Source organism: Apostichopus japonicus, chromosome 7 (assembly GCF_037975245.1).
Source record: "Apostichopus japonicus isolate 1M-3 chromosome 7, ASM3797524v1, whole genome shotgun sequence".
NCBI lineage: Eukaryota > Metazoa > Echinodermata > Holothuroidea > Aspidochirotida > Stichopodidae > Apostichopus > Apostichopus japonicus.
Genome location: NC_092567.1, coordinates 11,182,593 through 11,196,462, shown reverse-complemented (window position 1 = coordinate 11,196,462; position 13,870 = coordinate 11,182,593). Strand labels below are relative to the sequence as shown.

At 40.9% G+C, this 13,870-nt stretch overlaps 1 protein-coding gene and 1 long non-coding RNA gene across 16 annotated transcripts in view; one reads left to right on the top strand and one right to left on the bottom strand.

The window, feature by feature from the left end:
• LOC139970059 (uncharacterized) overlaps window positions 1-13,870 on the bottom strand; it is a 351,315-nt gene that overhangs the window by 168,018 nt on the left and 169,427 nt on the right. The window lies entirely within an intron of this gene.
• Window positions 1-13,870, top strand: part of LOC139970094 (uncharacterized) — a 379,126-nt gene that overhangs the window by 232,016 nt on the left and 133,240 nt on the right. The window lies entirely within an intron of this gene.

The following is a 13,870-nucleotide window of genomic DNA, read 5'->3' as shown; positions in this document are numbered from 1 at the left end:
GAGGTACGCAATGCAAGGGCGTAGGAATCGGGGGAAAAATGTGTGGGGGGGGGGGCGGAAGTATCATTCCGCCCCCCCCGCTTCGCAAGTCAGAAAACCCCTTTTTCATTTCCAAATGAGAAAAAAAATCTCATTTGGAGCACCAAATTGCAACTAAGGCCCGGTGAAAATACAAAATTAAGTTTAGAAAATGGATTCGGTGTTGAAGTGTGCTATAATGCACCAAATTGCATCTGAGGCTACCTGGAAATGCAAAAATTTCCAAAGGGGAGGGGACACCCCCCACCTTAGACCCCTCCCCCAGGCCAGCCATCAGTCTTCAGCCCCCCCCCCCGCTCAAAAGTACCTTCCTACGCCACTGACGCAATGTATAAATGAGCGCCTTTATCTGCCTTGATTTATTTTAATTCCTCTCCTGACTCGTGAACAGCGAGAACATAGTCTCGTGCTGAAAATCAAGCTTGCATACGAAGAAATGCCCAGATTGATGAAACTATCTTTCACCTTTTCACACCCAGGCCCCCCCCCTCCCCCTTAAACGTCTCCCATCTCCATTTTTCCCGTCTCCAATTTTATCCGCTCATTACAAAGAAAGTGAATGACTTGTAAAATTTGAGGCCTAGGTTAGCGCTGAGGAAGTATCGTACATGGAATGTGTAGCATTCGTTCAGTTCGCTCTGTTCTGAGTCACTGTGTACCTGCAGTGATAGAGTACACTTGAGTCAATGCAAACAGATATGCAATCGTCGTGTAATGTTTACTTGCATGGGCGTCAATCCAGGGGGACGGGGGACACGCCCCCCACATTTCGATGGGTGGGGAAAACAATATCAAATGTCCCCCCACACATTTGGAAAAAGTAATGTCGCGTCTCTATTTTGTTAGGATCAGTGGCGTAGGAAGGTACTTTTGAGTGGGGGGGGGGGGGCTGAAGACTGATGGCCTCCCTGGGGGAGGGGTCTAAGCCTGGAGGGGGTGTCCCCCTCCCCTTTTGATTTTTTTTTGCATTTCCAGGTGGCCCCAGATGCAATTTGGTGCAATATAGCACACTTCAACACCCACTTCACGATTTTGTAAATAATTTTGCATTTTCACCTGGCGTTAGATGCAATTTGGTGCTCCAAATGAGATTTTTTTCTGATTTGGAAATGAAAAAGGGGTTTTCTGACTTGCTGAGCGGGAGGGCGGAATGATACTTCCGCCCCCCAATGTTTTTCACTGGGGGGGCAGGCGCCCCCCCCCCCCCAGCCACCCGGTTCCTACGCCCTTGGTTAGGATTTACACATCTCAGGATTCATATCATCGAATATCACTCAATGTTGCTGAATGGAGAGTTCCACCCAGATATCGTGAGTTGGTACCCTGCGCTCTCCGACAATCTGCCTTTCTTTCGAGGCCGGTTCCAGTTGTTGTCGGTTGAAGGGTAGGCCTATAGACAAATATTCAAGTTGATGAATCCAGCGGTAAGGGCTATGTTTGGTGAAGTCGAAGCTCTCTTGTGGTTGCTCCTCGTCTCCTCCGCCAGTTCGACGGAAGCCGAGGGATCTTTTAGTGCTTTGAGGCGTTTAAAGACAAGGCTACGGAGCACCGTGACGCAACAGAGGCTGAACCATGTGATGGTTTGTTATATTCACCGCGAACGTCTAGCCCAGTTGAAGCCTGAGGAGTTAAGTTCGTTGGTTCCTCGGAGTTTCAGACGTCGCATCTTCGGGCGATTCCAGTTGAAAATAGTGCGCTCCGTCATTATCATAAGAGACAGCACTTCATAGCTAGAGCCAAAGCTTGTACATAGTGGTTGTTTAGTTGTAGATGGTGTTTCAAAGACGGTGCCCGTTCCCTAATATTAGGGAAATGAAATCGGGAGCATATTCCGTGGCAGCGCATCCCATGTTACCTTGTTGAAGTTGTTGTTGAGTGATACCGGAGTTTAATCTACAGTGAGAACACTGGGTACACGCAGGGACGTCGCTAGAGAGGGGTGTGTAAGTGTCTCACCCCAAACTTGGTCAAACTGACGATAGTTTGAAAATAGGAGTGTGACAGTCGGAATTTCCGACTGTCACACTCTAGTTTATGTAGTCCTATTCATATATTCCTGTGATTGTGAATGACCTAAAAAAATAAAAAAATGTCCGTCAAAATTTACCTTTAATCTGTCATATTTACCACGTTTTCCTTGCCACTTTGAGAAATTGTATCACGCGATTCTTATACTCCACCGTACAAAACTTCCTATGAATACTCCAATTAAGAAATGCCTAATAGAACTACCGTCATAGCCGTAGGAGCCAATTTGATTGGGGGGGGGGGGGGGGGGGTTAACGACTTGCCGGAAAAATATAACCAAATTTTTTCGCGCGCTACGCGCGCGTTCCATACGCTAATGCATATCATATAGACATGCATCGGTTTTTAAAAATCGCATGTTAATAGCATAAAATCATTTCCATCTTATTACCCTTCCATATTGGTTAGAATTATTTGAAAGTCGTTACAATATTAATGGTAATTATAATATAAATTTAACTACTGAATAACACATTGCAAATTATCTTTCTTTCAGTATAGGTGCCCGAAAAATTAACAGCATTTTGCCCGAAATTTCACAAAAATATTTGGTTGGGGTGGGGGGGGGGCTAATAAATTTGTGAAATGAGTGCCAGTGGGTACAAATGCATCGAAAAAAAGTTCTGGACAAAAGTGCAGTCGTGAAAGATTGGGTTTCTGACTGAAACTGACCGTATCGTGGACGAGTAACGCGAGGGTGTTGGGGGGGGGGGGGGGGGGGGGTGGGTGGGGGTACAAAGCAGCAGTCGGAATTTTCTGGCTTAAACCCATCCAGTTGGATTTTCAGCCACTACACGCCCACCCCCCCCCCTCAATCACCAGGCCTTAGCTACGTTCCTGGGTACACGCTGGTTACATAGTACGCTTCGGCCAGAATTCACCCGATTACCAGATGCAGATCCACCTAGCAACCGAGGTAACTTGCGTGAGGACTCCAACGAACAACCACTGATTTATTTGGATGCCTTCATCACTTTAGCCACCACTCACATGGGACCTATTTTCTGTCTGACGATAAAATTTATTCACAGATTGTTAGTTGTCATCGGTTTGAACAATTGAGGGGTATTCTATCCTGAAACAAGGCCTAATGGGGCTGGGGTTCCAGTTCGCCGCATCATTTGTCAACTTGCACTGGGTTCTAATGTTCATGTCAATTGGAATCCCTAATAAAAGACATAATCCACCAAAAATGAAGGTCGCATGAACTTTATTGCAGATTTCTGAGGAATTTGTAATTTTCACCCGATATCACGCAACTACAGTAGATGGCTGCTATCCAGCCTGGCAAGTGCCATCTCCAGCGATCTGGCAGATATTGCAATCCGAATTTTTTTTGGTACGCTGCGCACCAGCCGATGGTGGCGCTCCACTTAGATAGTACTTACGGCCGGAATACTCGATTCGAATACGTCCCCCACCCCCCCCCCCACGTTTCAAATCGGATTGACGCCCCTGTTTACTTGTAACGGTGATGAAAATCAGAATATATATCACGCTACTCATGTTGTTTATTTAACATTCGGTCACTCGATATTTACATAAGGAACAAACAGTTTAGTACATCACTAATACAGTTATCTGTTGATACTTTGATCCTGTACAGGTATGCAAATACGTATGCAAACAAAAATAACATGTAATAACGAGGGGGCTCCCTAATTATAACAGGGTTCTCTCTCGAAGACAGATGTCTAATTACAGTACGGAGCTCAATATGACACAGCTCCCTAAGTATAGCAGGGAGATATCTCAGTAACAGCTTCCTAATTATAGCAGGGAGATATCTCAAAGTAAGCTCCCTAATTATACCAGGGAGCTCTATATGTAACAGCTCCTCAATTATAGCAGGGAGCTCTTCCCAGGGATCACCCCCTAATAATATCAGGGAGATCTTCTCAGTGACAGCTCCATATTTAAAGCAGGGAGCACTTTATACTCCAGCTCCCTAATTATGATTACTTAATTACAGTTATGATATACACTCATAATCATTATATATTATGACAGATCAAGTTACTGCAAAGAACTCAGTGTCAGCTTCCCTTCTCTTCAGTGTGTGACAGTTCCTTGCAAGGTATGGAGCAACACAGACACTACATTGTATGGCCCGATAGTCATGTACTACAGCTCCCTGCAGGGGTCTTACACAGGTACGCGTGCGCAGGTTTGAAAAAGTGGAGGACATATTCAAACTTGTCCATGGATGGATTTAGTTAGGAACCTGAACCTTTGCAGAATGACTAGAGGCGAACTAAAGATTTCATAAATGAGAGGATGATGTCCTGTGGTCATTCAAGCCGACTTTCGCGTAGTGGGTCTAGGGTACACCCCTCCCCCTCCCCCCAGTAAACGTCAATTGGTTCATTTTGAGGCGTATTTAGAATATAAATGTCATCCATATAAGTAGTTCTAAGCGCAAGGCTTTGCTAATAAATATTTCTTACGCCATAACAATTCCGTGAAGGACGATGGGCGGTCGACCACCCTTCCCCCTCCCCCTCCCCCTTTGGCATGCCATTGTTTGTAGAGTATATACCATACACAAGAGTTATCGTTAACTGTCGTTACTTAATATATTATAATAATAATAATAATAATGAACCGTACTTATATTGTTGACAATTGTTTATGACAGATTTTCTTAGTTAGTATTGCTTGCCTATACAAACTATATAATGTGGTCTGACCGAATGACGTCATATTTGCCTACTGTGTATGTAATGGGTCGAAATGCTGACTGGAAATTGAAGAAAACAATCGTCCCAACCTTAAACTTAAATAACTTCTCACATCACTTTACAATAGCAAGCCTAAAAAAGAGTCTATAGGTAGGGATTGCTAGGGTGTAATGGACCTTCCTTCAGAAGCAATAATTTGATTTATAAAGGGATTTAATTGGTTTTCTTGGTGGTGTTCGACATAAATGGTACTGCTATGGTTGAATCTTTTTTTCCTGATTAATAACAAATTTTACTCTGCAGATCAAGGCATTTACCATTTCTTTTCTTTTTTAAAGAATTCCTCAAGCGGCTGAGTGACAAATATATTAGTGAACTTTGATGGTGTATAGGGCCAGAGACTGTATGATTCGTTTCTGTCCATGACGTATACCCAACCATTCATACATTCATGTTCGCCTTTACATACAGACATTTACGCAAAAGGTAATTTAAACCATAATTCACTGAAAATGATGTATTTATACCCCCTCATGTGTATGTATCTGGTTGATGATTATTCATGAGATGTTGATCATATTGTTTACTGTTTAAAACTTGAAATCCTCCTTTTCTTTGTTTATCATTCCCAGTCATTTTTCCGTTGTTCATATACTTGTATAATTATACTTTATGTATCATATAATAAATTGTTAGACTCCAGCTGAAATTCAACTTTTCAATTTTTTTTTTGTACAATGTGTTTATACTTACACTATTAAACTAAGTAAGGATGTTGTACAACCAGTGGCGTCGCCAAGGGGGGGGGGGGCAGGGGGCACGTGCCCCCTGGAAAACCTAGTGCCCCCCGAGTGCCCCCCATCTGAGATTTGGGTTGGTAAAAATATATATATATACTTTGTTATATTCAACTCCCATCATCTGAGTTGGTTTTTCATAAGGACAAAGAAGCACAGTAATTCGTATTTTCTTCAAATGAGCTGCGAAAAAAATGAAAAGTTTATCCTTGAACGTCGGGTATCGAAGTCGTAACCCGCGCCATCACAACAGGTGTCGATATTTACATTGAATGTGTCAGTGCTCACGCCATACCAGCGGATATACACGTCCGCTTCGCGAGCTACATTACTGTGAGAAGGGAGGGTACTGCAATATGTTGCCCTGGTCTGAGGTTGACAGGTTAGGAGCTGACGAAATGTGAGAATGTGAGGGTCCGCAGGCACCATACTTGCCTATATTTGTGGACCCATATATTAACCCTGTTGTGTAGGGGGTGCAGAGGTCATTTGAGGTCAGATGCTTGTAGGAACAAATGGCGAATGTTCACACCTGCATACTGAGCCATACTCGATGTGTGATCAAACTTTGGATTGCATGGTGAGATCCCTGATAGGAGCCAATAACGATGCTGGAACCTGTTACATCTTAATAGATAATGGGAGAAAACGAGAAGGATAAGAAGGACAAGACAATGAAAAAGTTGAGGGGCAAATGCACGATAAGCCCCCCCCCCCCCCCCAATATTTACCAAGGCTCCGAAACGTGCATCTGCCCATTTTTCAATGCATACTTGTCGATCTGTCCGATGCACACGTATACTATATAGGTGTAATAATTTTAGTAAATGCTGGGGGGGACCCTCGGCCCGTCCCCTGGCTATAGACCACATTGTCACCCCAACCGCGTCTTCACGCCCCTTGAAAAGTGGAAGCAGTGAGTGTGAGTACCGGTAAGCGCAACACAACTTCGTCTTAGGCCAATGACTTGCTTCATTTCAGCCAGTTCTCCAACATCCCTTTACTACACTCAAAAACGTCTTTGCGAGTAAACTACGAGTAATAGCTACTCTCTTAAAACACCATCGAATATACAAATTTCTATGTTGTTACAGACTTGTACGTGCAATCTGAGAAATTGCAGGCTTGAGACCTATAGTTTAGGGCTAGGTATTCGCAGCATAAAACACTCGGGAAGTGCCGTTTCCAGATGGTTTGAAAAACCCAACATTTTCTTGTACGCTCCGCGCCAACCGATGGTGGCGCTCCGCTTAGATAGTCTCTACACATTAGCCCCCCTCCAATAATTTTCCCGTTCCGCCGCGCCAGGAGGGCCCCCCCATTAGACCCCTCCCCAGGACGGTGATCCGTATCCACCTAAGTGCCCCCCATCAAATGCTGGTGCCCCCTGTGCCCCCCAGACTGAATAGTCTGGTGACGCCACTGTGTACAACTAATCCGTATGTAAAGTATTGGTTAGAATTAAAATATAAACCACGCTACCTATGAGTTTGGTATCTCGGTACATTTTATCATCAAACAGTGTTTTGCTCCTCGGCCTTTTGGATAAGATCATGTGTAGTATCTGTTCCCTTTCGAGGGGAATGGTGATGCACACCTGACGATGATCACACAGTCACAGTCCCGATGCAAGGGGACTGGGGTTCAGAGCGGATCAGTCGTTAATTTGGTAGTTTGGTTTTCGTGCCCAGGTTCTTTCCTGGGCGACTTTTTCTTAAAAAGTAGCAGTGTTTTGCTCCCAAATGTCTCAAAAAAGAGGGAAGTGTGTGTTATTCAAAAGTTAACTAAGAGACACCCCCCCCCCCTCCCTTAGGTCTGGAACGACTTGTCTGTTTGTTTGATGTTGTTATAGTATTTACATACAATATGCCATAATTGTACACAATTTCCATAGTACAAAGTAAGCCTAGATTTCACTCGATAAACAATGAAAAACGTGTCCCACTGCATGGAGACATGTCACGTGCTCTTTAATATCACAGCTGTATATCACTTAAATGGGAGATGATTGTCACCTGGGTTGTCTTCAAGTCAAATGGAATAACTAGGGTTGGGAGGGGGATGGTGGCGTGATGGTTAAAGACGGTGTTTGTTATATCTTTCCTAACATTCAGTGCATAGCCATGCACACGCAGTAGTTTAATATCATGGAATTGGATTGCGTTGAAGACGGAGTGTTCTTGTGACGTGAATTAGTATAATAACACAATTAAAGGTGATATTCGTTGTACCGACAGACCGAACCCAGCAAAAAATGTACCCTAATTTTACCGCGGTAAACTATGGTAAATGTGTGGTAAATAGGGTAAATGTGTGGTAAAATTGTGGTAAAATCAACCGCGGTACATTTACCGCAGTTTTACCATGGTAATACCGCGGTAAAAGTATGGTAAAAGTGCGGTACATTTACTGCGGTAAATTTACCGCAGTTTTACCATGGTTTTACCGCGGTAAAAGTGTGGTACATTTACTACGGTAAATTTACCGCAGTTTTACCATGGTATTACCGCGGTAAAAGTAGGGTAAAAGTGGGGTACATTTACCGCGGTAAGTTTACCGCAGTTTTACCATGGTTTTACCGCGGTAAAAGTGTGGTACATTTACTACGGTAAATTTACCACAGTTTTACCATGGTATTACCGCGGTAAAAGTAGGGTAAAAGTGTGGCACATTTACCGCGGTAAATTTACCGCAGTTTTACCATGATATTACCACGGTATAAGTAGGGTAAAAGTGCGGTACATTTACTACGGTAAATTAACCACAGTTTTACCATGGTATTACCGCGGTAAAAGTAGGGTAAAAGCGTGGTACATTTACTACGGCAAATTTACCATAGTTTTACCATGATATTACTGTAGTAAAAGTAGGGTAAGTTTATATGGTACATAAACTACATATGTGAAATTCCTACAATTGTGCCATGATTAACCACAGTAAAAATAGGGTAAAACTATATGGTGCAATTATACTATGGTAAATTTACCATATTTGTACCATGATTTTACCACAGTAGAACATATATGGGTCACACTATGAAACATGATGGTACATTTACAGCAATTTTCCATGATTTTGTCCCATATTTTTGCAATACTGATATGACAAACCTTTTGTTCTATTCATATCTTAATGTTGGCAATATTAATTACCTGTGGATATTAGTTGAATAAAGAAGAGAGACAAACTGCTATTCCTATATGTTATAGTATGCATCTCTTTTCCTAAAAAATAACAAGCAGAGGATAGATACATAGAGAATTCCTTCATGGAATCCCTGATATATTTGAGAAGAGACAACAATTAATTCTTTTTTCATTATTAGGGAGAACATAAAAGCCTTTAAAATGAAAAAAGAACTATATAAACTAGCACACATAAGGCATAGCTTCTGTGCCTCAACACTGTGGCACACAAAAATTGACCAATCAGTGTCCTCAGATTTGGGTATTCTCTGTCAGGTCCATTAAATGACTTGACAAGTCTATGTATCTATGATCAGAGTACTCTTTCTATTTAAAACAATTCTTTGAGGACAATAAGAGATGAAAAGTCCAATCTGGACTACCAATTAAGTCAAAAGAAGAGAGTCAGGAATCATACCATCTAGGGTAATTGAAATTCAACAAAGCTTTCTCATGTGTGAAACCTCCATGGATTTGATGAATTAAAAACTGTTGCATTCTACAACTGAGGACTTACATGTCAGGCTTACAACCATTACAATAAGGGTAAAGGCATATAGCCAAATTATGATACAGTACACTGATGGGTGAAATTCAAAGAAATATATGGTTTACATGCTGATTGAAGTTAGGACAAAATCATGCTCAATGTTAGGTAAAACTGTCCTACAATTAGTGTAAAATCATGGTAAATTGAGGTAAAACTAAGGTAAAAGCGTAGTAAATCTACGGTAAAATTGGGGTAAAAGCGTGGTAAAAGTATGGTAAATTGAGGTAAAACTAAGGTAAAAGTGTGGTAAATCAACGGTAAAATTGGGGTAAAAGAACGGTAAAACTGTGGTAAATTTAGGGTAAAAGTGTAGTAAATGCATGGTCAATCTAGGGTAAAATTGGGGTAAAAGAACGGTAAACTGTGGTAAAAGTGTGGTAAATATATGGTAAAATTGGGGTAAAAGAACGGTAAAACTGTGGTAAATTTGGGGTAAAAGCGTAGTAAAAGAGTAGTAAAAGCGCGGTAAAAGTATGGTAACACCGTGGTAAATTGCGGTAAAATTGGGGTAAAAGTGAGGTAAAACCATGGTAAATTTGTGGTAATTTACTGCGGTAAACCGCGGTTTACCGCGTCCATAGGGCCAAAACACCGCGGTAATGTACAACAAATTTACCGCGTTTTTACCCCGGTTTTACCGGGGTAAAAGTGTGGTATGTTACCGCGGTAAATTTGAGGTACATTTTTTCCTGGGAATACCTGGAGTGTCAAAGGGAGGTGTGTGAGTCGGAAGGGGCGACTGGAGGGAAGAAGAGGGAGGGGGTGCATTATCACACCTTCCTTTAGTTCACTTGTTAGATCAAGACATTCCTCAGTGTCGAGGACACCAGGTCCACTCATCTACGGTTGTAGGCTACTTTAAGGCATCACTGAGTCATTCGGCTGGATCCTTTGTCAGCCAAACAATGCGAGGTAATCAAATGTTCCATTTTTAATGAAATTCATATTTTCAGCAAACGTTTGGTGACGACATTTCGAGATAATCGTGAAAACTTCATGACAAACGTTACGATTTCTATAAAGCGTGGAAGGTTGCGATATCATTCTAAATTGTTCTATAAGAAAAATCAAATATCAGAAATAAAACCACAAAATGTCAACATGTAAAGTCGTTTTTGTTTTCGAAAATAATAGTCAAAAGTCGAGGTATAAGCAGGGTTAATTCGACCAAGAATGTTTTAAAAAAAATTCTGGGATCAATGTTCCTTCTGAGCAACCCTCAGATATTATATTGCGTACTTGGTAATAACAGTCGGAGCGGATGTTGACACCTGGTACAGATAAAACCAACAGAAAAAAAGGAAACCTAGGCAATAATGTTTCATACTATAATGTTTATCTCTATTCCAGCTTCGATAATTTCAATTTTCAAGGGGTGGCAGACAAATATTTGAGGGCCTATTGCCCTCTCCTATAGACCCTTCTGCCCTCCATTATGATACAAGATTAGTCTCTGTACAGAGTAAGTAAATCTTTGATTTTGTATTAACGTCATATTTGCGTATTGAGAGAGTAAAAGTACACCCGGTCCGGTTTTACACTGAAGTTCAGTTACTGCCCAGTGTATATGACTGGGGTGGCAGACAAATACTTGAGGGCCTATCCCCCCCCCCCTAGCTACCCCTCTGCTCCTGCCCTTCATTATGGTACAATATTACTTCAGTTGCTGTCCAGTGTATATGACTACTCTTGTAGAAAAGAGTTGCCTCCATAGCATTGTAACAAGAGCTCACTGAAACACGTCATTCACAGGACCTGAGACACTTGATAAAGATGTCTCGTTAAGCATCGGTCGTTGATTTCAGTAGCTTACATCTCGAATGACTATATAAGCTGCTGTTATACGCTTGACATGAGCGAAAGACTTGTGACTTGACTTGACAAGCATTGGCTTGATGAAAACACTGTGATAAACTCAGCTCCAAGAGTTCAGCTAACAGTAACATTTAGATCAATAACGTGTCATCTATTGTAATTTGATGATACACTATTAAAGCAATATATGTTTTTCAGTCGTATAAACAAGTGATTTCCGTAAAAAAAAAAAAAAAACGAAACGTGTTTCATTAGTGACATATCAGAACATGAGAAAAGGGGACTTTTCAAATAACAGGGCTTCCCGTTCTTTAAATGTTGTTCGGTTTTGCTTCTTAATATGAATATACTTATTCTCGTACCTATCTTTCGTCAACATAAACTTACTAAACAAAGAAATGTTATTAATATTAACATATATTTTCCCATATACTGTAACCTACCTTTCCTATTTAGGAACTTGCTCGCCTACCGTTACCGCTATTTACTTGGTCTGTACCACAAACTAAAATTATAACGTACTTTGCTACCGTTGTATGACAGTCACTGTTTACACAACAAACAAACAAATATTACGATCTTAAGAAATTTTGCCCATGGCATCAGTTAATTGTTTCATAGTTAGTTGATATTATCATTATTACGATATATGACTATACTGTATATCTGTATAGATTGAAGATAAGATGATTCAGTTCCATTGCGTATTAAATCAGTGTTTCCCTAACTTTATCCCCCACAAACCTCCTGTGGATTTCAGAGTTGTCCACGAACCCCCAACTTTTTGATACACGATCTGATTCATTATTATACTATGATACGCATCATAGTGCTTCGTAAAAGATTAAGTTAAAGTTTAGCTCTCTATCTTCACGACGTACTGTCATGCGTACACCAACTTCACCAAAGTCATGCGGCCTGTTTCTGTTTCATAATTCAGTTATTTATCACACTACTATTGCAATATATGCGTATGGTACGCGAAAAGAGTTTGTCGGTAGGTACGATTTTTTTACATTTAATGAATTATATGAGATATCAGATTTTAGTTCAACAAAAAGTAATCTAGGTTTGACTTTCAGAGATATCTCACGCAACCCCTGGGGGCTCATGCACCCCAGTTAGGGAACCCCTGTATTAAATCATCTGGTTTAAAAAAGATGGATAACGAAGCTGTTTTTTTTTTCTCACTGGGAAAGGAGGAACATATTCTAGATGCGTCCCGGTGATTTTTTAGGGCAGCTTTAAAGGGCCATCAAGATAAACAAAAATTCCCTAATAAATTGGCCTTTTCTAAAACAGATAGGCTAACAAAATATAATTCCGGAGCTAACAGCACCGATTAGTTTCATTCTGGTCATCTAAACGGCATATGTTACAGACTTGATACACCCAAGCAGCAAAAGCCACACACAAAGATGTCGTGTAAGGAAGGTAAATGTTACATCTAGTCTGCATATGTGATAAAATCTACAAATAACTAGAACAACTGTTTACAAATACGTTTCATTGAAGTGCGCAGTGAAGGTGAAATTTAGTTAGTTGTAATTGATATTCAAAGGAGGGGTCTTTGTTACAGCAACCCTTTTGAAGTTATTTCGGTCACGGATAAGCCAGTTCGGCGCTTGGTCCTTTAACGTACAGTAGACCAATGGTAGGCTATATTTATGAACAGAACTCTAGCTAGTATGCGCCTGCAATAAAAGCAAAGAAGTTATGACTAAAACCATCACAGATTAATTGGACAACCAAGCTTATTAACGGTTGTCATTAACAACATATATGCATGTTCCGGACGTCACAAAGAATACCCAGTCCTGGACACTGATTGGTCAACTTGAACACCATGTTAACGTTACTGTATCCTCGTCATAGAAATTGAACTGAGGAAGAATGCTGACACAGTTTATCGCCGTTTGTTTAAGCAGTGAAGCCTTGAAAAAAGTGAGGGCGCTTTGAAGTGTTCGGAAAGAAGCCAGATAATTTGTAAATCTTTCACATATGCATTGTGCATTCGACTTTGTAATTGAATTTTATTTTACCCATTTTTTGAAAGAGTAGGTGTACTTTGCACAACAGAGACATGTTATGGCGACCAGAATAGTATGTATTATACTCCTGATTTAAGAACCAACTTTGACACTTTTTTTTGATCTCCTCTAATGAATCGAGTAAGTAGAGTGTCTGTGCAACTTTTAATGTCTGAAAAGTGTCAATTTCGGTATCTGAGAGACATATGGCAAAAAAATTTCTCGCTTGTATTATTTCAGTGATCCACTCAAATAGTGTCATAGTTGTCCTGAAAAATGTCGTGAACAAGCATTCCTCAGTCCTCCCCACTCCCTTTCCACACACAGTACGCTATTCTGGCATGTGGATATACCGTTAGAGATCCAGTCTTAATGTTAATGAGGTGTAAACATTTTTTGTCATTAGGCTCTAGTCATATCGCATCCGAAAGGACAGCCGTGGTCGGTCTAGGGCCTAGGCTAATTATATCCAGGGTCCAGTGAATAACAACATCAGTTGAGCAGACGATACTAGTAAAGTAATTATAGTCTTATGTAATTGCTTCTACTATCGCTTCCTAAGAATTACCTATGAAACTATGAAATACCACATATTTGTCACCCAAATGCGGCACAACGATATCACCATTTTGAATGAATTATGTCAACTTTATCACTTTAGTTACGTCAAAGACGTAGCTTTGGTATTACGCGCCGGTACTGTCTTCCCGTACAAGCAAAGCGCCACCAGTTGGATGAGTGGCTT